This window comes from Humulus lupulus, chromosome 4, assembly GCF_963169125.1.
Source record: "Humulus lupulus chromosome 4, drHumLupu1.1, whole genome shotgun sequence".
NCBI classification, from domain to species: Eukaryota; Viridiplantae; Streptophyta; class Magnoliopsida; order Rosales; family Cannabaceae; genus Humulus; species Humulus lupulus.
The window spans coordinates 45,182,863-45,208,790 of record NC_084796.1 but is presented as its reverse complement, the minus strand read 5'-3'; the positions used below and the strand labels follow the sequence as shown (position 1 = coordinate 45,208,790).

Here is a 25,928-nt window from a genome sequence, read left to right as displayed (position 1 = left end):
GAACAGCAGGAGGAATCCTCCTCCTGCCGTTCCTGCTCATCGCCCGTGAGAGCGCTGGACTATCTTGGATCCTGTCCCCCGGCAGCAGGCTCTGAGCTTTTCCAATGGGAGCTATTGGACCGAAGGCCACCGAAGTGGTAAATCTGGTGGAGACCTGCGAAATCATCTAAGTTTGGCGCAAAGCCCTCGGGTCGCCTCGAGGACCGACCTTCGAGATTGCCTCAACTCGCAGATGGGAGAACAGTCCAGAAACAAAAGCCGTGCTCGCCGAGAAGATGGTCCTTTCAAAATACGCGACAGCGGGAATGCCCCACCAAACCAAGCTCATGCTTGGAGGGACAATAACCTGCCTAATGCGAACAACGGGACAAGAGTTGTTGAACAACCCCAGAACAACCCAGGGGTCAAAGACCAAACCCTCGAAAGCCTAGCTCAAATGGAGGAACTAATGAAGAGGCTCCTGTTAGAGAAGGGAAAAGACAAATACGACTCAGGGGATGATCTCGAGCTTTTTGCCCCCAACTTCGCAACAACGGCATACCCGAATTCGATGGAGACGGAGATCTGTCAGGTCACTTGGGGATTTTCAACACCCTGATGATGGCCCATAATATTGGGCCTGAGCTGAGATGCCTGATATTCCCTTCGACTCTGATCAGGCTAGCTAGGCAATGGTTCAAATAGTGTAAGAAACAGTGGATCAGCTCGTGGAAGAATTTCTCTGCTGACTTTAAGAGGGAATTCTAAGCCTCTCAAGCAGCTCGCGTCAAAGCAGATACCCTGGCGAATGTAAAGCAATAACCTGGGGAACCCTTAAAAGCTTATCAGAGCAGGTTCGCCAACGCTGCTGCCCGAGCTAGGGACGCGGCCGAAAGTTATAGACTCATGGCTATGAGAACTGGAATTTAGTACCTTCATGATCTGAAAAGAGTTTAGGTGATTTTATAATCTGTCATCTCATTGGAGGAAGAAGAATAGTTGACTAGTATTAACAATTGGGTAATCAAAGCAATTGAAATCATATCCCTAAGTTCACATCCATTGTTAAACCCTTTTTTATTTGTTGTGTTGCTTGTTGTGTTTTCTGCATTATTATTTTAAAACCAAATTTTATTGTTGCCAAATAGAAATATAAATCCAATTTGGTTAGTACTTAGCTGCAATTCCCTTGGGTTCGACCTCACCTGCGTGAGTTACTACTTGTATGATACGTGCACTTGCGTGTAATAAAAATATCGCAACAAGTTTTTGGCACCGTTGCTGGGGAATTGTTTAGTTGATATTACGTTAATTGGATTAAATTCTAATTTGGTTTTCTTTTCACTTTTTGCTAACTTGTTTGTGTCAAATTCTTCTTATCTCATCTCAGGCACCATTGGTTTATGCGACGTCAAGGACCAGCTGCAAGAGTGCCTGTTGATCCTGAGATAGAGAAGACTTGTCGGCAAAACAGAAGAAACAAAAGGTTGGAAAGAGTTATACAAAGGATTGAGCAAGAGGAAGTTATGGCCAACAATGGTAATAATGGGGGTGTTGTAGAAGATCAGGCTAATGATCAGAATCCACCTGACCGAAGCCTAAGGGACTATGTGTTGCCAACAATGACGGGGGTCCAGTCTTGTATAAGACCACCCGCCGTAGATGCAAACAATTTTGAGATAAAGCCAGCCATACTTCAGATGGTTCAATCCACAGTCCAGTTTGGGGGACTACCCACTGAAGACCCAAACATGCATCTCTCTAACTTCATGGAGCTCTGTCAAACATTTAAGATGAATGGAGTTAGTGATGATGCTATCAGACTTAGATTGTTCCCATTTTCTCTGAGGGAGCGAGCTAAGAGTTGGTTGGTATCTTTGCCACATAACTCAATCAATACATGGAATGATCTAGCACTGAAGTTCCTCTCCAAGTTCTTCCCTCCAGCTAAAGCAGTAAGTTGAGAGGAGAGATCAATAATTTTTCTCAATTGGATAATAAGTCTCTTTATGAAGCTTGGGAGAGATTCAAAGATTTGATAAGAAAGTGCCCGCATCACGGAATAGAGAAATGGATGCTTGTCCATAATTTTTATAATGGGTTGTGTTGCACTACTCGCACACTCATTGATGTAGCAGCTGGTGGTGCGTTTATGAGAAAGAGCGCCAATGAGGCATATGACTTGTTGGAGGAAATGGCCATGAATAATCAGCAGTGGCCAAGTGAAAGAAGCTCTTCAAGGAAAGTGGCCGGTATGTATGAAGTGGATGCAATTTCGAAGTTGACTGCTCAAGTTGAGGCCTTGACTAAGCAATTGCAAGGCAATATAATTACAGCTCCAGTGCAACAGGCCCATACCCTGTGTGAAGTATGTGGGGGCCCTCATGCCTATGAACAGTGTCAGTATGCTGATGTAAACAACATGCCTATGGAGCAAGCTCAGGCTATTGGGAATTTTCCTCGACAGAGCAACAATAACCCTTACTCCAATTCCTTCAATCAAGGGTGGAGGAATCATCCCAATTTTTCTTGGAAGAATGATCAGCAAGGCCAATCTTTAAACCAACAACAACCACAAGGGTTCTTTAAGCCGAGATTTAGGCCGCAGCAACAACCTCAACCGCCCACTCATCATCAACAACAACAAAATTTTGGTGGAAATTCTAATGCTCAGTCAGATGTGTTGAATCAATTCATGGCTGAAACTCGATCTTCTATTAGAAATCTAAAGACCCAAATGGGACAATTGGCTAGTCTCATGGCTAATCGTGCCCAAGGTAACTTGCCTAGCACCACTGAAGTCAATCCGAAAGAGAATTGCAAGGCAATCACGTTAAGAAGTGGGAAGAATTATGAGGGACCAAGCGAGAAGCAGCCAGTTGAAGAAGTGGGTCAGGATCAACAGGCACATGCACCGACATAAGAGGAAAAGAAGCACAGTGAGAAGAAGGCTACTGAAGGCATACCAACAAAAGAAGCTTCGCCACCAATTAGTATTGAGCATCACATAAAGATTCCCTACCCCCAAAGGCTCCGTAAGAACAACATGGACAAGCAGTTTACTAAATTCCTGGAAGTATTCAAGAAACTGCACATCAACATTCCATTTGCGGAGGCCTTAGAGCAAATGTCGAGCTATGTCAAATTCATGAAGGACATCTTGTCCAAGAAGAGGAAGATGGAGGACTTTGAAACTGTGGCATTGACGGAAGAGTGTAGTGCTATACTGCAAAAGAAGCTCCCTCCTAAACTGAGAGATCCTGGGAGTTTCACAATACCATGCACTATTGGGAGAATTGAGGGAATAAATGCTCTTTGTGATTTGGGGGCTAGTATCAACCTGATGCCATTGTCAGTTTTCAAGAGTTGCAACTTGGAGAAGCCAAGCCCACAACTGTAACTTTGCAACTAGCTGGCCGTTCGTTGGCACATCCAAGATGGGTAATTGAAGATGTCCTTGTCAAAGTAGACAAGTTTATTTTTCCTGTCGATTTCATAGTTCTTGACATGGAAGATGATAGCAATGTTCCCATTATCCTTGGGAGGCCCTTCTTGGCAACAGGCCAAGCACTTATAGATGTTCAGAAGGGTGAGTTGAAGTTGAGAGTGCAAGGGGAAGAAGTTGTATTCAATGTGCTCAAGGCCATGACTTATCCTGAAGCTAGTGACAATTGCTTTTCGGTTGATGTAATGGGTAACTTAGTGGAAGTGAGAAAACTGATAAATGATCCACTTGAGTTGAGTTTTGTTGAAGATGAGGTTAGTGATCAAGATGGAAAGGAAGCTATGGAGTACGCAAAATGGCTTAATTCTTATGGGCCATTAAAGAGGAAATACTTTGAAGAGCTTGGGGCAGTGCCAAAAAGGTCATTGCCCTCAGTTGAGAAGCCCCCGGAGTGCCCTCAGTTGAGAAGCCCCCGGAGTTAGAACTGAAGGTGCTTCCTAACCATCTGAGGTATGAGTTTTTGGGTGAAAACAAGACACTTCCGGTTATAGTTTCAACTTCACTTTCTGATGTAGAGACTGAAAAATTGTTGAGAATTTTGAGAGAGCACATGAAGGCCATTGGGTGGACTTTGGCAGACATCAAGGGGATCAACCCCTCTACTGTTATGCACCGGATTTTAATGGAGGACAGAGTCAAACCAACCATAGATGCCCAAAGAAGACTTAATCCGCCAATGAAGGAAATTGTGAGAAAGGAAGTGGTGTAGTGGTTAGATGCAGGGGTGGCTTACCCAATTTCTGACAGTGAGTGGGTGAGTCCGGTTCAGGTAGTACCTAAAAAGGGGGGAATGACGGTAGTGAAGAATGAAAAGAACGAGTTAAGTCCAACAAGAACTGTTACTGGTTGGAGAATATGCATTGACTACCGCAAGCTCAACAAGGCAACAAGGAAAGATCATTTTCCCCTTCCATTCATTGATCAGATGTTAGACAGATTGGCGGGTCAGGAGTATTATTGTTTGGTTACTCCGGGTATCATCAAATAGTCATTGCACCAGAGGACCAAGAGAAAATGACATTTACATGTCCTTATGGCACATTTGCTTTTCGAAGAATGCCATTTGGGCTATGTAACGCACCAGCAACTTTCCAACGGTGTATGATGGCTATTTTTTCTGACTTGGTTGAAAATTGTATAGAAATTTTCAGGGATGATTTCTCAGTGTTTGGCTCGTCGTTTGACCATTGTTTGAGGAACTTGGAGCTGGTATTGATTCGATGTGAAGAATCCAATTTGGTGCTTAATTGGGAGAAGTTCCATTTCATGGTTAGAGAGGGGATTGTTTTGGGACACAAGATCTCACAGGAAGGGATTGAGGTAGACAGAGCCAAGGTGTCTACTATTGAAAATTTTCCCCCTCCAGTTTCGATAAAAGGGATTCGTAGTTTTTTGGGTCATGCTGGTTTCTACAGACGGTTTATAAAGGATTTCTCAAAGATCTCCAAGCCATTGTCTAATTTTCTTACTAATGGAGTGCCCTTTGAGTTTGGAAAGGAGTGTATGGAGGCTTTTCAAACTCTTAAGGAAAAATTGATTTCGGCACCTATAGTCATTGCACCGAATTGGGAGCTTCCATTCGAGTTGATGTGTGACGCAAATGATTATGCTGTCGGGGCCGTGTTGGGTCAACGAGTTGACAAGGTTTTTCGCACCATCTACTATGCTAGTAGGACCTTGAATGATGCTCAGTTGAATTATGCTACTACTGAAAAGGAGATGTTGGCCATAGTCTTCGCTTGTGACAAGTTCAGGCCATATTTAATCGGGAATAAGGTTATTGTGTACACAGACCATTCGGCGATCAAATACCTTATGACCAAGAAGGATGCCAAGCCAAGACTAATCCGATGGGTCCTTCTCCTCCAGGAGTTTGAATTAGAAATCAGAGACAAGAAGGGTACCGAGAACCTAGTAGCAGATCACTTGTCAAGACTGGAGTCAGAAGAGAGTCAGAATATGAAGGAAGTCCAGATAAATGATGAGTTCCCTGATGAGCAATTGTTTGCTTTAAAGGAAAGTTTGATGGTTCCATGGTTTGCTGTTATGTCAACTTTCTAGCTGCAAACATCACACCTTCTGACATGACAAGACAACAATTGAAGAAATTCTTTTCTAAGGTAAAGCACTATTATTGGGAAGAGCCAATCCTCTACAAGCACTGCGCCGATCAGATAATCAGAAGATGTGTGCCTGAAGAGGAGATGTACTCTATCCTGAATCATTGTCATAGCTTGCAGCGTGGAGGTCACTTTGGTGGGACAAGGACTGCTGCAAAGGTTCTACAAAGTGGTTTCTTCTGGCCAACTCTCTTTAAGGATGCTCATGAGTTTGTCAAGGCATGTGATCATTGTCAGAGGACTGGTAATATTTCAAGAAGGAACGAGATGCCTTTGACTGGTATTTTAGAAGTGGAACTGTTTGATGTGTGGGGTATTGACTTCATGGGTCCTTTTCCGTCATCATACAACAATCTGTTTATTTTGCTAGCTATGGACTACGTTTCTAAGTGGGTGGAAGCGACTACAACTCCTGATAATGATGGTAAAACAGTTCTTACTTTTCTCCAAAAGTACATTTTTACCCGGTTTGGTACTCCTAGAGCTATAATTAGTGATGAAGGGAGTCATTTTTGTAACAAGCAATTTGAAGTGTTACTTGCGAGATATGGAGTTAGACATAGAAAAGCATTACCTTATCACCCATAGAGTAATGGACAAGCTGAGATTTCCAACCGGGAAATTAAGTTAATCTTGGAGAAGACGGTACAGCGTTCAAAAAAAACTGGTCTAAGAAACTCGATGATGCCTTGTGGGCATACAGAATAGCTTTCAAAACACCTATTGGTATGTCACCATATAGGTTGGTCTTTGGGAAAGCGTGTCATCTTCCAGTGGAACTTGAGCATAGAGCATTTTGGGCCATGAAGACCTTGAACATGGACTTGGTAGCAGCTGGTGAGAAGAGGCTTTTGCAATTGAACGAGTTGGAGGAGTTTAGAAACGAAGCCTATGAGAACACCAAGATTTACAAGGAGAGGACTAAGAAGTGGCATGACCAGAACCTTGTTAGGAAGGAATTTCAACCAGGTCAACAGGTATTACTCTTTAATTCAAGATTGAAACTTTTTCCGGTCAAGCTGAAATCGAGATGGTCTGGTCCTTTCACGGTATTACAAGTGTTTCCTTATGGCTCCGTTGAAGTAACAAGTGAAAAGACTGGCAAGTTTAAAGTAAGTGGTCAGCGGTTGAAGCTCTACTTGGGTGGTCAGTTTGATCAAACCAAGTCTGCCATCCTCTTGGCGCCGCAGTAAAGAGGAAACCAGCGTCTGGCTATATGACGTTAACGACAGCGCCATTGGGAGGTATCCCAAATTGTATTTAGTTTTGCATTTTAATCTTTGGTTTGGAACAATTAGTATTTTTAAGTGTTTTTATTTCTTATTTTTTTTATTGTATTCTGTAAAGAAAAAAAAAAGGGAGAAAACCGTGAAAAGAAGAAATTTTTTTTTTCAATTAGGGCCGCGACGCAGAGTGTAGCGCCGCGGCGCTTAGGGGTATTAGCACCGTGGCGAGGTTCTAGGCAGAGAACAGAAAAAAATTGAAGCAGTATTAGCGTCGCGGCCCCTGTTCTTGCGCCGCGACTCCTGGAGCACGAGTATTCATTAGCGCCGCGACGCTAACACGGGCCACCATTTATAACCTAAAAAATTTCCCCATTTTTTTTTTAGACCCTCCAAAATACCCCATCCGCCTTCCTTCATCTTCTTCGCCTCTCCTCCACCCAAATCACCCTATAACCTCCATAACCACCAATATTTCACTCATCTTTCATAATTTCTTCATCCCTTTCCATAAAAATCACTTCCCCCATCATTTTCTTTGTTCCTTTTCACCTAATTTCCTCAAGAATACCATTTTGCCCACTCATTTTAACCCTAATCCGAAAATCCCATTATCTTCCTCAATATTGTTCATTTCTCCAAGCTTTGGCCAACAATGGTGGATTATCAATGGGTTTCTCATTAATGTAATTGATCTTGCCTCTCATCTTTTCAATTTAATGAGACTCCTTTGGTTATTGGAAAATCTAGTGTTAATTGCGTTTGATTATGGATTAAGTGGTGCATTTTGGATATTTTTGATATTGTGAAAAATTGGATTGGAGAATTGTGGTTTGTGAAGAAATTTTCTGATTTTGGGAAGTGCTAAAAACAAGGGGAGGTGCTGCCAAAAATTCTAGTGATTTTACAAGTTTGTATTTTGGGAGTTATTTTACTCAATGGGTAAAGGTCCTGTAAATGCTTCAGGTGCTTCATCGTCTCGCCCTCCTCGTGTCTCCACAAGGGCGGATTATGACACCTCAAGATTTGTGAGCAAAGAGGCTCAAGAACGGTTTGTGGTGTTGTCAAGGAAACCTATTCTTGAAGAAAGAGGTATGGAATTTAGTTCAGAACCCCTGGAAAACCAGCCAATGTATGAGCCTATTCGAGCTGAGATTGCTCGACGGCAGTGGGGCCAATTTGTTGACTGTAATGGCAAGGCTAATCACACGTTGACATATGAATTCCTTGCTAATTGGCCAGAAAGAGAAAATAATGATGTCATGGTGCGGGGCAAGAAGATACCAGTTACTCTTGCAGCATTTAATCAGTTGTATGAGGTACCTGACTTTCCAATGGAAGAAGAAGAGTTGCGGGTACTGGGGGCCGATAATCTAGATTATGTTGACATTGCGGAAACATTGGGTTTTCCTGGAGCAAGAATTCATTTGAAGGATGGTGAGCCAAACTGTATGTATCGCTGTGAACTTAACCAAGTGGCTCGTGCTTGGTGTTATTTTGTGAGTGCCCGATTGATTCCGAACAATCATCTGTCTAACATCCCTATTGACCGGCTCAAGGTGACATATGCTATTTTAAAAGGGTACAACCTAAACATTGGGAGGTATATTCGGGAAAGTATCAATCATATAATTCAGGGTACCACTACTGGCGGGTTGGGACATGGAAATTTCATTACTGAACTATGCATTACGTATGGCGAACCTCAATACTTAACTGACATGAAGGTGCCTCCGCAAAAGCCAGTCGGGATGGCCATGGTGAATCGCCTCATTCTGCCGCATCCCTATGATGCCCCGCAAGTTCCGAGAGGAAGAGGTCGCCGCCGACAAAGGACCGATGATGGTGAGGATGAGCCCGATGTTTTAGGTGGTCACATGGATCCTGCTATGCAGTACACTCATGCTCAGTTGAATTACCTTATTCAGCAAAACATGCATATGCAGACTTATATGGGGTAGCGGAGTGCTTATGATGCGAACCATATTCAGTAGCTGAATAATTTGGTATCTCGGTGGTCTTTGGATGAAGAAGATGAGAATTACTTTTCCCTATCACCGCGTTTCACTCCTTATGATAAACCACCGCCACCCAACCCATTTTGAGGGGTTTTCCGGTAAGTTTCTCTCTTTTCGGTTGTCATGTTCACATTGGGGACAATGTGAAATAAAGTTTGGGGGAGGGACTTACTTTTCTGTTTTAGTTTAGTTTAGTTAATAAAAATTTTGTTGTTTACTTTTGTTATCTTCATTGTTGTGTGTGTCAAAAGTTAAGCCGATGATACGTATAAATGACGTTGTTGTCACTTGTCAAATGGAAATTGTGTTTAATCGTGTGCTTGATTTGATCACTCTTTGGATTAATTTTGGTGCCTTTTGGAAATTTTAGTATATGTTGCAAATGTGAATAAGTGGATTATGCTATACATGTCTTACTTGGGTTTGAGGTATGAATTGATGAAAAGGATAGAACTTGCATTGCTTGCCTTTTGAGACGAAATCCTTGATGACATGTGTTTTGGAATATGATTTAGGCAATCTTTTGGAACGTTTGGGCCTTTCAAGCTTAACCTTATCATTATTATCCCTAGTTTGCCTATTTGTGCCTTAACTTGTTTGATTGATTGTATAACCACTTCATTAAGCCAAAAATGTACCAATTATTATTTTTCCCTGTCCTGTGAATTATGCCATAAGCCTAGAAATAAGTTTGGGGGAACGAATTGTAATTGGGTAAAAAAAAGAAAAAGGTATTGGTGTGAGTGGATGAACGATGTAATTTTTCGATTGAGACAAGTGTAAAATGTAAAAGTACTTGCAACATCACTAAATTTTGATATTTTTCTTCAAAAAAAAAAAAAAAGGTGATGAATAATTAAATAAAGTGATGTTGGAGCATTGATTATGAGTTCTCAATCGATGGAAAGTGGGTGAATTAGGGGATGGTAATTGAATGCAATGTGGGTTGTTTGATTGGTTTTTTATGTGCTTATGGTATAATGAAGCCTAAATGTCTTTTTTATCTACCATTACCTAAGCCAAAATGTTATGAACCTTTGAAGTCCTTTTGATTCCATAACATGTGTTGTTGACATTAGTGGAGAAAGGCAAGTGTATTGAATTTTGGTTAGTGGATTATTGGAATGAGTGGGGCATGTATGGTGTTATCTAGTTATTCATTTGTTATTTGCAAGGTATAATCTAATTTCCAATTGAGGCATTTAGATTAATTGTTGGAGTTTTTGAATTGAAATTCTGGTTGATCAACAATTGAAGTTTTGTGAGTGATGACGGCGTAATTTAAAGAAAACTGGAGGCTTAACTTGTCATGTCTGTTTGTTTTTGTTTAATGTGTCATTTCCTTACTCGAAGACGAGTAAAAAGAAAGTTTGGGGGAGTTTGTTAGGCTAATTTTATCCTCCCTTTTTAAGTGTCTTTATTAGTGTCTTTTTAATGGTTTTTGTGTTTTTGGAGCGAATTTATGCTTGTTTTAGCTTGATTTCAGGTTAAGCATATGTTTTGGGCATTTGGAGTGGATTGTGGAGAAAATATGCTAAACTAAAGGGTTATTCAAGTTTTTGCTGAAATTGTATTAGGGCTGCGGCGCCAGAATTAGCGCCACGACGCTAATGCGTATTAGAGCCGCGGCGAGCCCTTTTCCAGAAACCCGAGATTTCGCAATTTCCGAGTAGAGCCGCGGCGCTGTCGTCCGTACGCCTCATAATTTTAAGGGAAATTTTGTCATTTTGGGAAAAATAGAGAATGAGGTCTTCATTTTTAATTGGGGGATCACAATTTTTGAAAAAGAGACAGAAAGAGGTCGAAAAAAAGAAGAAGAAGCGTGGAACGAGCATGGGCAATCTGTGACAATTCCCAACCTAGTTTGATTTTCTCTTCTTTAATTTCCTATGTTATTGTTTATGTTTACTTTGATTATGGATATGAATACTGAGATTATGAGCTAAACTCCTATTTAGGGATTTGATGGATATTGACTGAGATTATTCCATGGATTAATGCTATTTGATTGTTCTTTCTTCCTTGTTTATGTGATTTGTTCATCTTTGTGCTTAATACATGTTTGAGATTGATCACCTTAAGCATGATTCATCATCCTAATATGAAATCTGAAAAGTGAATATTAGGAATGCTCTAAATGAATGAACATAGGTTTTGATGTGAAACGAAAGTATTCGCATAGCTTATGTGACTTTTAGATTATTGCTTAATGCGAATTGCTTGTTGTACTATCTCAGAGATGCAGTAGTTGACATGCAATTTAGTACCTTCATGATCTGAAAAGAGTTTAGGTGATTTTATAATCTGTCATCTCATTGGAGGAAGAAGAATAGTTGACTAGTATTAACAATTGGGTAATCAAAGCAATTGAAATCATATCCCTAAGTTCACATCCATTGTTAAACCCTTTTTTATTTGTTGTGTTGCTTGTTGTGTTTTCTGCATTATTATTTTAAAACCAAATTTTATTGTTGCCAAATAGAAATATAAATCCAATTTGGTTAGTACTTAGCTGCAATTCCCTTGGGTTCGACCTCACCTGCGTGAGTTACTACTTGTATGATACGTGCACTTGCGTGTAATAAAAATATCGCAACACCAGCCAAGTCCCTGATCAGCCCGTTGGAATGGAAACGGACGTCGCGAATACAACTCAGACCGTTGCCTAGAATAACCAAGGGGGGGGGGGAAGCAAGAGAAAGAGAAACGACGAGGGCGGCCAGCACGACCCAAAGAAGAACCAGCCTGCAGAAAAATTCAAACTGATCTACGCAGTTTATACCGATCTCACAAGCACTAAGGAGCACATTTTCCTAGCGAATTATGCCCGCCTTCCCTGGAAAAGGCCAGAGCCCTTGAAAAATTAGAAGGCTAAGAGAGACCCTTCAAAATTCTGTCGATTCCACAACGACATTGGTCACAACACCGATGATTGCAGGCATCTGAAGGATGAGCTCGAGACACTTATTTGGGCCAGACCCTTGGTTTAGTATGCCCGGAATTGGGTCACTCCTAATCAGCCCGCCAGGCAAAACGTTCAATCAGCTTCGGAAGCTCCAGCAAATCTGACCAGAGCCCATGGAGGACAAAACCTCCCTCCTCCAATAATAGGAGGAGAGATAACCACCATTTATGGGGGCCCCTATTTGGCAAGCTCGAGCGAGGTGCTCAGAAAAGATACATCAACGAATTAAAGTCTCATAATAGAATTGAATTTATCCCAGAGCAACCCATATTCAAACAACAGTGATTGGAGAGACAGCCAATCAGTTTCATCGAAGAAGATGCCAGTCATGTCCAGTTCCCACATAATGATCCTCTAGTTGTAACCGCCCAGCTTGCAAACCGGAGAGTCAGGAGGGTACTAACTAGTTGATAATGGGAGTTCGGTGAACTTGTTGTTTCGGTCCACGTTAGAAAAAATGGGGCTGTCAGTGACCGAACTGAAGGCCACTTCCATCATACTGTATGGGTTCTCTTATGAAAGGTCGATAGTGATAGGTACGATTGAATTAGTAATAACCTTGGGAGAGGGACCACGAACTGTCTCCAAACTCCTCGAGTTTGTGATCATCGACTTTCCCACAGTGTACAACGCAATTTTGGTTCGACCTAAGTTGATGGCATTTGGAGCCATAACTTCTATCTGCCACCTCGCAGTCAAATTCCCCTCCCCTACTGGGATATGTACTGTTCGAGGTGATCAGCTCGCTGCTAGGGAATGCTATAGAATTTCCATGAAGGGAAAATCACTACCCGGGCAGCAGACGATGACCATTCAGGGCGAAAGCGAGGAACCCCAGGAAACGAGAACTAGCTCTGGGATAGAGGAATCTCGGCCAGGAAACGACATAGGCACCACCCTGAGTGATGATATCGACCCTAGAATTGGCAAGGATAAGTCCGAGCTCCAGGATATCGAAGAGCTTGAAGAAGTAAATATCGACCCTCAAAACCCTTCGAGGATCGTTAGGCTCGGGAAAAACCTTGAGTGCGAAAGAAAGGCAAAGTTGCTGAAATTCCTGCAAGAAAATTTAGACGTTTTCGCCTGGTCTTATGAAGACATGGTGGGGATCAGCTCGAGCATCATCATGCATACCCTCAGCTTGGACAAAAGCATGCATGCGAAGTCGCAGAAACAAAGGCGTCTGGGCATGACCCGAACTGCAGTCCTGGAAGAAGAAGTTGCTCAGCTTTTAAAATGCAGTTTTATCCGCGAGGCAACATACCCGATCTGGGTTGCCAATCCTGTTCTGGTCCCGAAGCCCAACGGGAAATGGCGGACCTGTGTCAACTTTTCTGACCTGAATAAAGCATGTCCCAAGGATTTCTTCCCCCTACCAAGGATCGACCAGTTGGTGGATGCCACGGCAGGACACGAGCTCATGTTCTTCATGGATGCGTACTCTGGTTACAACCAGATCACTATGAATCCTGCAGATCAGGAGCATACCAGATTCATGACCCTAACCAATGTTTATTGTTACAAAGTCATGCCCTTCGGGCTGAAAAACGCTGGAGCTACATATCAGAGATTGGTCAACAAAATGTTCGTTGATCAGATTGGGAGAAACATGGAAGTGTATGTTGACGACATGTTGGTCAAGTAAAAAACTGCCGATGACCATGTTCCCGATCTGAGAGAATGTTTTGAGATCCTAAGGAAGTATGGTATGGGGTTGAATCTCCAAAAATGTACCTTCGGGGTTGCATCAGGAAAATTTCAGGGTTTCATAGTCAACACTATAGGAATAGAGGCGAACCCCGTCAAAATCAGATCGCTACTCGAAATGCCATCACCCCAGTCACGAAAAGACGTCCAAAGTCTGACAGGAAGGGTGGCAGCCCTAAATCGGTTCAATTCCAAATCTAATGACAAATGTTTGCCATTATATAACCTGCTCCAGGGAAATAAAAAGTTCGAGTGGACCGAAGAGTGCGAGCGTGCCTTCCTCGACCTAAAAGCACATTTAGTCGAGCCGCCCGTGTGTTCTAGGCCAACAGTGGGAGAGCCTCTTTTTCTTTACCTAGCTGTCATGAAAGATGCGGCTAGCACCGTGCTGGTCTGGGAAGAGGACCGCTCTCAGAAGCCAGTCTATTACATTAGAAAAAGGCTCCTCGAAGCTAAATCTTGATATCCGTTGATGGAAAAAATGACTTTCTGCCTTATCACGGCCTCCATAAAGCTTAGACCGTATTTCCAGTCCCATTCAATCCACGTCATAACTGATCAACCTTTAAGACAGGTACTGCAGAAATCTGAGGCATCAGGACGTCTTTTGAAATGGGCTATCGAGCTCAGCCAATTCGAGATACTGTATGTACCACGAACTGAGATCAAAAGCCAAGCTCTAGCTGATTTCATGGCGGAATGCACTGGATTCCAAGAGGAACCGATGGAAGAACCGATGCAGGCCTTCTGGAAAGTCTTTGTGGATGGTTCATCTAATGAGAACGGGTCTAGATCTAGAATCATTTTGATATCCCCAGAGGGACATCGTTTCCACTCTGCGTTACAATTCGAGTTTGAAGTGTCCAACAACAAGCCGAGTACGAAGCTTTATTGGCTGGGCTGAGGGTGGCCAAGAAGCTGAAGGCTAGGGCCATCCAGTACTATAGCGATTCCCAGCTCGTGGTAAACTAGGTATCAGGGGAATACCAAGCGCGGGGAATCAAGATGGTGGCCTACATGGCCAAGGTAAAGAAGGAGTTGCTCGAATTTGAATACAACCTAGTCGAACAAATCCCTCGGGAGCAGAATGCCAATGCTGATGCCCTAGCAAAGCTGGCCACCTCCAAGGAAGCCGAGACCTTGAGCCTGACACCGGTGGAGTTCTTGGAGAGACCAAGTGTGGTAGAGAGTACAAGGGAGATCGAGATGATCGATGCCAGGCCAACCTAGATGACTCCCATAGTCGAGTATCTTACAATAGGGAAGTTACCCGAAGAACGAAAGGACACAAGAAAGATACTCTACCGAGCTCCGAGGTATACAGTCGTAGACAGAACATTGTACAAGCGCGATCTCTCTCTGCCTCATCTATGGTGCGTTTTACCAGAAGAAGCTAAAGCTATCTTGCAGGAGGTGCATGAAGGCTTTTGTGGAGATCACGCCGGGGGGAAAAGTCTGGCCTTGAAGATATTGAGGCAAGGATATTATTGGCCCACTTTATCAAAGGACTCAATTTCTTATGTCTGAAAGTGTGACAAGTGCCAGCGGTTCGCCATGATTGTCTGACCTCCACCAGTCGATCTGAAGATGATCTCGTCCCCGTGGTCGTTTGCGGTCTGGGGGATTGACTTAGTTGGAGCCCTACCCACGACAAAAAGAGGAGTTCGCTATGCGATAGTGGTCGCTGACTACATCACGAAGTGGGCAGAAGCGGAGCCCCTGGCGATAATAACATCAAAGAGAGTCCTCGATTTTGTGGTTAAGAATATTTTCTGCTGGTTCGGACTTCCAAGGAAGATCGTGTCAGACAACAGAACCCAGTTCGATAGCGACCTCTTCATCGAATTTTACGGAAGGCACGACATAATTGAAAGGTTTTCCTCAGTGGCCTGCCCCCATACTAATGGGTAGGTCGAGGGTGTGAATAAGACGCTCAAGGCGAGTCTTAATAAGAAGCTGGACGAGGCCAAGGGAGTTTGGCCCGAGCCGATCCCGCAGGTGCTATGGGCGTACCGAACCTCAAACCAAACTTCGACGGGGCACACCCCTTTTTCCTTGAATTTTGGGAGTGAAGCCGTCCTTCTTGTCGAAACAAAGATAGCCTCGCATAGGGTCCAGGCCTTCAGCCAATAGCAGAATGACGAATTGCTCAGCGCGTCCCTCAACCTGATTGATGAAAAGCGAGAAGATTCACAACTACGCCTCGCACATTATCAGCAAAAGATCACTCATTTTTTTAATTCAAAGGTTAAAAGGCGTGCTTTTGAATTAGGAGACCTGGTACTTCGAAGGGTGTTTTTCGCGGGCAAGGACCCCAAAGATGGTTCCTTAGGCCCGAACTGGGAAGGGCCCTATCAGATCATCGAAATCGTACAAGAAGGCACTTTCAAGTTAGCCCGGCTTAATGGAGAAATGGTGCCACAGACTTGGAATGCTGTGCATTTGAGAAAATATTATCAGTGATCAAATCACTCATTTATGTAAGGCTTGCGTATAAAATCCAATTAGCTATATGTATAAAAAAAATTATAATGGGTTATTAGCTCATTTTTGTCTGTACGATTTTGTTTGTGTAATTAGTTCAAGTAGCCACGCAAGTCCACTTCCTGGTTACTTGGGGGGCAGATCACCCGACCAGGTTCTGAAACTTAGAAGTTGGTTAAATTGATTAGCCAAATGTTTTTTAGAAAAACACGAGGTGTCGATAAAACTAACGCGAACTAAGTTTTTAAAATTAAATATCCTGGACCCGACCAGGTTCTAAAACTTAGAAGTTGGTTAACTTGATTAACCAAGTGTTTTTTAGAAAAACACGAGGTGTCGATAAAACTAACGCGAACTAAGTTTTTAAAATTAAATATCTTGGAGCCGACCAGGTTCTAAAACTTAGAAGTTGGTTAAATTGATTAACCAAATGTTTTTTAGAAAAAACACGAGGTGTCAATAAAACTAACGCGAACTAATTTTTAAAATTAAATATCCTGGACATGACCAGGTTCCAAGAACTTGGAAGTTGGTTAAATTGACTAGAAATGTTTCACTTCCTCTAAAGGAAAAACGGTCAATAAAACCATCACGAACTAAGTTTCTACCAAACACATTATAAAATATGAGAAAAAGATTGAACAAGTAAAACTTGAAATTGCGAAAATTAATAAATTGTCTCGAGGAGAATAACCTCGTACTCAATATTTACAAACAAAAGTAAATAAAAGTGAAAAAAAAAAAAAAAAAAAAATTAGGCTCCCCGAGGTCGCTCTGAAGACGTCACCTCCTCAGTCTCCTGCTCACCCACAGCAGAAGTCTCCCCGGTCTCAGTCGGCGCCTGCAGCTCCTATTGCAGCTGAACTTTGAACTTCTCAAGGTAGTGCCCCCATGCGTCGGAGGCCAGGAAGGAGAATTTGTCATCCTGGTTGAAGGTCCAGCAGTGGTATAACATACTCTCGATGGAGGATGTCGATGCTTTCTTCTCCTCCAGAATGGCTGCCTTGACCTCCAGTAGTTTTGCCTTGGCCCCCTCGAGCTCGGCCTGAAAGGCTACCGAGGCCGCCTTCACCGCCTGCTCGCCTTGTCGGGCAGTGGATAAAGCGGCCTGCGTCGCCTGTTCACTCGCATGGGCCGCCGCCAAAGCAGCCTTGGCTCTCTGTTTGCTCTGTTGAGAGGATGCGAGAGCAGCTTGGGCCGCAGACAGCTCGGCCTTGAGCTCTTCGTTCCTGGCCCTGGCCCGAGATATGTTGCGGTGTTGGGCCAAGACCGCCTACAAAAAGCAAAGAAATAGTTAGGCACATACCAAAAAAATAAAATACATATAATAAAAGCAAAGTCAGGAGAAATGCTTACTGTGAGGTTCATCCCTAAGGCAGACTCCATGACGTTCTTCGGGCTCCTCTCCTGAATCACCCTCAGGTCATGGGGCTTGGCCTTGTAAAAATACTCCACTGAGTAGTTCGCCATCTCGTAGACGGTCCCCCGAAAAGGGTCTGGAATCAGTTCCAGATTTTGGGGGTTGACGGGGATGCGAGCAGTGGCGATAGGGACCACTGGAGCTTGAGGACCAACCGGTGCTACTGGTTCCTGAGCAGGAGGTGGAGGAAGGCAAGGAAGGGGCACAGGTGGACCTTTTTTCCCCGGGGCTGCGGCGGGCGGAGCTCCTGAGCTCGAGCCTTTCCCCTTAGCCGAGGATTGGGAGGCAGTCGCAGCCGGGGGCAGCGTTTTCTTTGAAGTAGGCTGAAGCCTCTTGACAAGGGGTCCCTCACTGGACCTCCCTTCTTGGAACATCAAGCGAATGTCAGGTTACCCTCTCTGTGCCATCTCCTCGCCTGAAAAATGAATGGGAAATGCGTTAAGAATGCATATACGTTCTTCAACAATAATTAATAATAATATTAATTATAAATACATATGAAGTAGTAAAAATCCTACCCTCCAAGCTAGAGGAAGAGTCTATTTCCACGACCTAAGGTTGGTCCCATACTCCTAAAAAAAAGGCCGACCTAAAAGAAAAAGTGTTGTCCACTACTACAGTACCCCTAGGACGACCCATGTCATGATGCAACACTAATTTATCTATGCATTAGAGCAAGGTTTTGTCTCAGTCTGGGTCGTTTTGGTGGCGATGAACGAGCTGGTTTGGGTTAAACCTTACTAACCTAAGCTCTGCGGCTGCCCTATCTAAGTCACGAAAAGGGTATGGGTTACCTTTGCCGGAGGGGCCGGCTGCTACCCCTGACTGAGCAAGGTCTAGATCGGGGTCCCGAGCAGCCTCCGGAGCTCGTCTCTTCCGCACGAGTGGCACCTCGTCCTCCTCTTCCTACTCGTCGCCACCATCGTCTGCAGCATTGCTCTTAGAAATAGATGCCAACATGCGGGCTACTGGATGAGTGGCCCGCATTCTCCTCAAGGCCAGAGTCTGGCATGCAGAGATTTACTTACATGCCTACATTATGTCATTAGACACAAGCTGGCAGGAGTCCTTCTCATTGGGCGAGAGCCCCGCCATGGTATCGTATTGACCCGCAAGGGTCACGGATTTGGTCGTCCTCGCAAAAATTGTTGCACGACGATGCTCCAATCAGTATGCGCGCGAAAAGACAAAAAAAAAAGAAATTTGTTTTTTTACGCGAGCTGAAGATAGAAAGCTTACGAGGACGGTTGTAGTAATGGTACTCGCAATTGCGAAACCCATTCAACATAAAGAATTGATCTTTGAAGTCATTGGGATGGCTGGGAAGTTCGATCACCGCAGATGAGTTTGGGAAGCGAGTCAAGTAGTAGAACCCATCACATCGTCCCCTTTGATCCGAGCTGGCCTTGAGGTAGAAGAAGTAGAGGATGTCGACCGGGGTAAGGACTTCCCACTCGTGCTTCAGAAAGAGATACCTCAGCCCTGCCAGCACACAGTAGGAATTCGGAGGTAGTTAAAATGGTGCTAACTTTACGTAGTTGAGAAAGTCGGCAAAATACTGATCCAGGGGGAGGAAGGCCCCGGCCCTGAGATGCTCATCGCTCCAGGCCGCGAAGTCTTCATCGAGGGGTGCGTAGCTCCTCTCACCCTCCAAGTGAGGTTGAGCAATAAGGACATCAGTCCCAACCTCGATGTCATGGGACATCATTATCTTATTGGCCCTCCCTTGGGTCGTGATCTTCGAGGCTATCCTCTCCGTCTCAAAGAAAGCATCAGGTCCCACTTCGATCTCCTTCTCCACCGTGGGACCGAACTGGGGGATGGGAGACTCCGCCACGACCTCCTTCCCTCTACTGGATTGCTGGGACGATGAGCCGGCCGCGCTTTTCTTAGGCACATTCCTTTTGGGCCCCATCTGATCGCCTATCGAACTAGAACGATGAAAAACTTAGTAGGCGACCTAAAAGCTATGAAAGGACAAACAGCGTGAGAAGAACAATGGTTTTTTGTGCGCGAGCTTACCTCAGCCCGCGGTGTGAGGCCACGCGCCCAACTTTCCAACGGATCCCTGATAATCAGGGATCATTATGTCTGGAGGGTCAAGTTATTACTTGCCTTAGAGGAGAGGTTTTGAGAGAAAAACCACCTAGGAAGCGTGACCCCTAAGCTACCCGATTTTACACCCTAAAAACCTCTCATCTTACATATCCCAAATGGGTATTTCCTAAAATTACCCAAAAATATTACCCAAAAATTTTCCCAGAAATTACCTAGTTGTGAACATTGCAATCCTAGACATGTTTTGGGTCTACTCAATATGTCTAGAATCAGAACTTATGCTCCAAAAGCGAGTCAGAAACAACCTACTGTTTACAACTATGAGATGTAGGTTTGCATAACAAAGAAAAAGGGAAATCAAAACATACAACGAGTAGGAAACTTACAATGTATTTTCCAAACGAAGGTTTCTGACAGCGTAGAAGTGGGAGTCCTGGAAGATTCCTTAAGGCTGGACTTCTGAAAATTTCTTGTGGCAAGAATATGGGAATTTCTAAGAAGAAGAAGAAGAAGAAGAAGAAGAAGAAGAAGAAGAAGAAGAAGAAGAGATTTTTAAATTTTGAAAGAGAAAAAATAAAGGAAAATTTTGAATGAAGAATGATAAGTACTGAAAACCGCCAGCCTTGTTTATACGTAAGAGGCATGAGGAAATGAGGACCGTCCGATTAAGTTAATGCGAGATACGAGGGTCATAACTTGAAAGACAAAACGACGGCAAAAAGGTGGCCAGGCCATTTAATTCGATCCTCGAAACCCGAACAAACGCCAATCACGGCGTTCCACGTGTCCGATACTCAAGTAACGCACAGGTCTAGATAATCAAAAATGAAGTTTAAAAGCCCCCACTGTGAAAGAAGAAAGTGACGTCATAGATCACGGGCAGGGACTTGGGGGCAAATGTACGCCCTGAGTTTCAGCACGTACCTTGTTGAGGCAGCTCAGGAGAAGCAAACGAAAAAAGAGCCATAACCGAGGTGCCACGTGTTCACCTATCATCCGAAGAAATTTGGTACGATCTCCTAAACAAATAGCTCGAGCTGGTGGATCATTCAGCTGTTTATCACTTGGAACCATTGTCAACATGGCATCAAAAAACATGAGCTAGCACTACATTAAGTTCGTGGTACATAAAAGGCCTGACATATCCCAGGATCTTTATAAAGTCAACCACGCAATATAAACGTGCATATAACAGACATCACGTGTTTGTTTTATTCCTGAATTCCCGGATACGCAATATAAATGTGCGTTATCAGACATCCCACACCTGATTTAGGCCATCATCATCCATTTTTACCTACTGATTAGACCACACTTCAGTGTATGGTTTAGACATTAATCATCAATGTCACATTGACGACGTGAGGGATAAAGAGATCACGGGATGACCCCAATGCCTACTCAGAGATCATTCTCCTATAAATACCAAGACTCTGGGTAGTGCAAAGGGTTGGATTCTTCTTGTAATGAAAATACTCTGTAAGAAATAGCAAGGATAGAGCAATAATATTGACTTGTGGACTAGGGAGATTTTAACCTCCGAACCACGTAAAAAAGGAGTGACCATCTTTATTTGCAATTAGTTTCCATATTCTCGATTATTATCATTTTTTTATTATGGTTTATCATTCAACACTTATCCATCCTGTTTATTCAAATAATTCATTGTTGGCGAAAAACCGCATCAACAAGTTGTTAGTCTATTTTAAATTTGAATTTGAATCTTTGTAGAAAATATCTAATTATTTAAATCTCAACTAATAAAAATATCTTATGTTTTAAAACACAATTTTAAATGATAAAACAAAAAATATATTTTTGGTTTTTATTATAAATAATGTATTTTCACAATTTTAATTTCTTTAATTTTCAAAAAGAAAATTGGATTGATGTGCACGCGCGCATGGCAGCCAGGCCAAAAATTTTCCAAAATTTTTTTTGAGCAATTTTTCAAACTAAAACCATTTTCTAATTAATTTTTAACATGTTTTACACAAAAAAATGTATATATAAAAATTAATAGCATAGAAAACACAACAAAATAACTTAAAATTGCAAATAATCACATAAATTGAATATCCTTCATAAAAACATGAAAATCCATCCAATTATTCAAACACATCAAATAATCCAATTTTAAACATGTTCATGCATGCAAATAAAGATTACCAAAGGCTCTGAGGCCAGTTTTTAGGAAAACTTATACATGATCTTTATTTATTTTCATGTAGATCTAATATTAAAACAAATTAATATGAGATCACCTAGAATATGTCTAAAATTGAATTCAAAGAGAAACAAAGATAAGAATACTTACAGTATACGTAGCAGAATGAAATAGTCATCCCTTCAGTTTCTCTAACTCTTGTATCCTTTCCGTCGCAGAGTATTTTCAAGAAACTGAACCATTTTTCTAATTTCTTCACAGTCTTACAATGTATCTTTAGAATCACCTAGACTAGAGTGGGCAATTCTCAACACATGAGATAGATACAGAGAGAAGAAGAGAAAATAACAAAGAGGCTTAGAAAAGGACTTGTGTTAAATCTATTAGAAAACCAATGATAAAACTTGTCTGTCGTCTCAGAAAACTGAACCTTTAACTTCTCTCTAAGCACTCCTTGACTCAATTAGGAAATTTAATTTAATTAAAAAATTAATAAAATAATAGCCAATTTGAAGCCCTAGGTGTAAATTATCATGGGCTTTAGGCCCGTGAAATTTTCCATTTGATTATAAGCCCATTGGACTTAATTACAAGGCATGTATTATTGTCTATTGATTTAATTAATTAGATAATTATTGAAATCCTTAATCAAATTAATTATTTATAATTTGAACCTTGATTTAAACTTATTTATTAATTTAGATACCAATTTATCTTAATTAATAAATCTGCCATAATTTCTCTTTTTTTATGAAAATTACATAACTCTGTGAAACTATTCAAAATTGACCTGGTCAACTTTGATAATTCTAATTGATAATTAAATCAATTAATTGAGACTATCTAGATGATTTTTGTCCAAGGTACAATTGGGACCATGGGCCTATGAAATCAGGCTCCAATAAGTTATCATAAATCTAACAAATAAATTTACTAACTTATTAATTCCTCGTGACTCCACTATAGACTCAGAATTGCACTATTGAATTCATAGAACGCTCTATAACAAATATAGATACGCTATTAATTATCCCATGTTACATACATAATTGTCACTCAATCCTCTATAGATGGTCTACAATGAGATAGGACTAAAATACCATTTTACCCCTTGTTGTATTTTATCCTTAAAACACTTAGTTCCTTGTAAATGATATTTCAGTAAACTAATTTAATTACTGAAATGAGATCTCTATCATTTAACACTCTGAACCAAACTAAAAGGAAACCATCGTTTCACTTCTTCATTAGAAGCTACAGATGTTCATATCTATGATTAACACTCCCACTCAGTTATACTACCGAGTTCCCAAGATGTAAGTATGGGCTAGTTCGTAGGATAAGCTGGTAACGAACAAGTCAAAGAACTCAAATAATACAATCAGTTAGAATACTAAGCACTCAGAATTGAGATTAAATTGACCTATGGTCAGCTATATGACATGACTAGAATAGATAATAATGGTATGTTTACTTATCTTATCAACTGTCAATATTGGTCCTGTCCGATGTAACAAATACATCCGATCTTATCTACTTTGCTAATGTTTTAGAAAGAACATAACACTGTGATGTGTAAGTAGATCATATCGTAGATTACCAAGTCAGTGTAAATCCTGTGCACTGATTAATCTTAGGAATAACTTATTTTGAACATATAATCATATTTATATTCCACTGTGATTGCGTCTCTATAAATACGATTAGATATATGCTTGGGATTTAATAGAAGTTTATACTAAGCAAATAATCATGAAAATAAAACATGTGAGAAAAGTGATTGACCAAGTCAAAAAATAATTTCTATTCTTTTATTGATAATAAAATGAGATTAGAAAGAATTTGGGTTTTAATAAGGGTATAAAACCCCAACATTTTTTCCTTCCTGGGCATTAGGCTCATTCCTTTTTATTTAGATGGTGCAGGTAAATGAACATGGACGGCGGGACAAATTCATGGTGGATTTGGCATGTGTATTGGCCGAGAACTAAATGAATAGACTGATGGGAACGATTGAGGATGATGTTTATGTTTAGAGTATTTTTATTTATGTATTTATGTTTGATGCATTTACTATTTGAACAATTTAATTAAAGGTTTTGTTTTTCTTTATGATTTTATGTAATAACAATGGGATCCCGTATTTCTTGGATTTTTTATAATAAAGTTTAATTATTTTATGTATGTATCCAAAGATAGTAGTTATTATCTTAGTAGTTTTTAAAGGTCCAAGGTCTTTAAGTTATTTGGGTCTTTACATTTTTCTTGAGTTTGGTATTGTCCCTGGTTTAACAACAATGATGCTAGCTCAAAGATCCTCTTACAAGCCTCGAATACATGGTCAACACATATCTTCTTTGATTTGCGCTCTGAACTCAGAGTACTCTCTAATATTACACAATGAGAGTGTGCATTATTGGAGCAGACCTGAGTCATCTGGACCTGGAGGAGGACTGAGGAGTTTTTTGCGAATGGATGGTCTTCTATTGGTCACATCCGGGCTACTAATCTTCGTAGGAGAGCCCTCGGTTTGGAACAACATTTTGGAAATGGATCTTTGCTTGGACATTTCGATAGTGGGTTTTTCTTTAGGGTATCTTTTAGGTCTTTGAAAATAACCTGATCAAATTACTTTCTAGACACATATTTATACTCAATTTAACACATTACATACCACCCTCTTACAACTTATACCCATGATATTAATATTTGAAACCCATTAATGTGTGATTTGAACTACACTCCTTACCTAGATGGCAGAAGTTTATATGCTTTCCCAATATTTTAACAGTCATTTATTTGCTTTCCCAAGATTTTAATAGTGTAGTTTTGTCAAGGTGGTACTATATTCTTATTTTAGTATGGGAAACGACTACTTTTTTTACCTATATCCCTCCTTGTAGGGTTTATACTTAACATGGTACCTTGCATGGTCTTTCCAAGGTTTAGAAGGACCTCCTTCTAGTAATAGCTTTTTATCATTGTCACTTTTTGTCAAATATTATTAATATAAATGAGTAAAATTTTAAATATAATTTACTAGATATAATAATTTTATTTAGGGTTATGGTTCAGGGAATAGGGTTTGTACTTAAACGTTTTAGGGTTTAGACTTTCTTACAATTATTGAAATATAACCTACACTTACCATATATGAAACATTTTAGTAGTAATTAATTTTCTAAAAATTTAAAAATACCAGGTTCATAAAATTATTAAAAAATTCTTTCAATTACTTTTTTAGCAAGTTGTATAAATATATAGCGAAATTCTGTGGTGCGGACGTACGAAATGCCCGTACTTGTGCTGCTGATTTTTGTCTACAATTATTGGCTGAATGAAAAAGTTGCACAATGTTTCAATTGATACCAAGTTTATAATAATTTTAATCTTTGTCTAATGCTTTTTTATTTTATTTTATTTTCATATGTATCTTACTCCCCTTTTATTTAAACAATATATTTTGTTTTTTCTACTGTGATTTATTTTATATATAAAGCTTAAACATTTTATAATTTTAAGCTATGTTTATTTTGATATATAAACCAGCTAAACTTTTTAATTTTTTTCTTAAAACCGTAATTTTGTAGTTTTTAGTTATGTTAAATTTATATTTATATAGTCCCAAAAATATATTGTACAATATTAATATATGATATATGTATTTATAGGTAAATTCTCGGGTGCACCCCCTAAAATGGCACACAGGTGCACCCCTAGTATTTTTTACTCAGAAAGTATTTTTGGCGAACTTACTTTTTATGAGCGTGTACATTGTAGTTATTTAGAGCATCCTGCAAATTTTTAGAAAATTCTGAATAATTTACAATGCTAAAAATAAGGTTCGAACATGTTACTTTCCGCATGCATAAAAAAAGTAGTCACGCCTGCAACAACCTGTTTTGAACCTAGTTTTCAGAACTCTAAATTATTCAAAATTTTCTGAAAATTTGCAGGATGCTCTTAATAACTATAACGTACGCGGTCATGAAAAAGAAATTCGCCAAAAATACTTCCTAAGCCAAAAATACCAGGGTGCACCAGTATACTGTTTTGGGGGTGCACCAGAGAATTCCCTTGTATTTATATATGATAAGCCTAATTAATAAAACTTAAAAAAAACTACGATCTGAAAATAAAAATACTATAAATTACAGTTTGAAAGAAAATATTGTATAAGTTATAGGATAATTCTATTGTAAGGGCATAGAAAATATCTTTATTGTAGGGTCATTTTCTATTTTTGGTATTTGAAAAAAATTATAACTCAATTGTTTTTTCA

The 25,928-nt window shown here is 40.8% G+C and overlaps 1 non-coding gene across 1 annotated transcript; it reads right to left on the bottom strand.

Annotated features, from left to right (window-relative positions):
• Window positions 1–1,936: 1,936 nt before the first annotated feature.
• On the bottom strand, window positions 1,937–2,043 carry LOC133833613 (small nucleolar RNA R71). Its single transcript, XR_009892984.1, has one exon. It is a non-coding gene; the product is annotated as a small nucleolar RNA R71 (small nucleolar RNA).
• Between the last annotated feature and the right edge of the window lie 23,885 nt (window positions 2,044–25,928).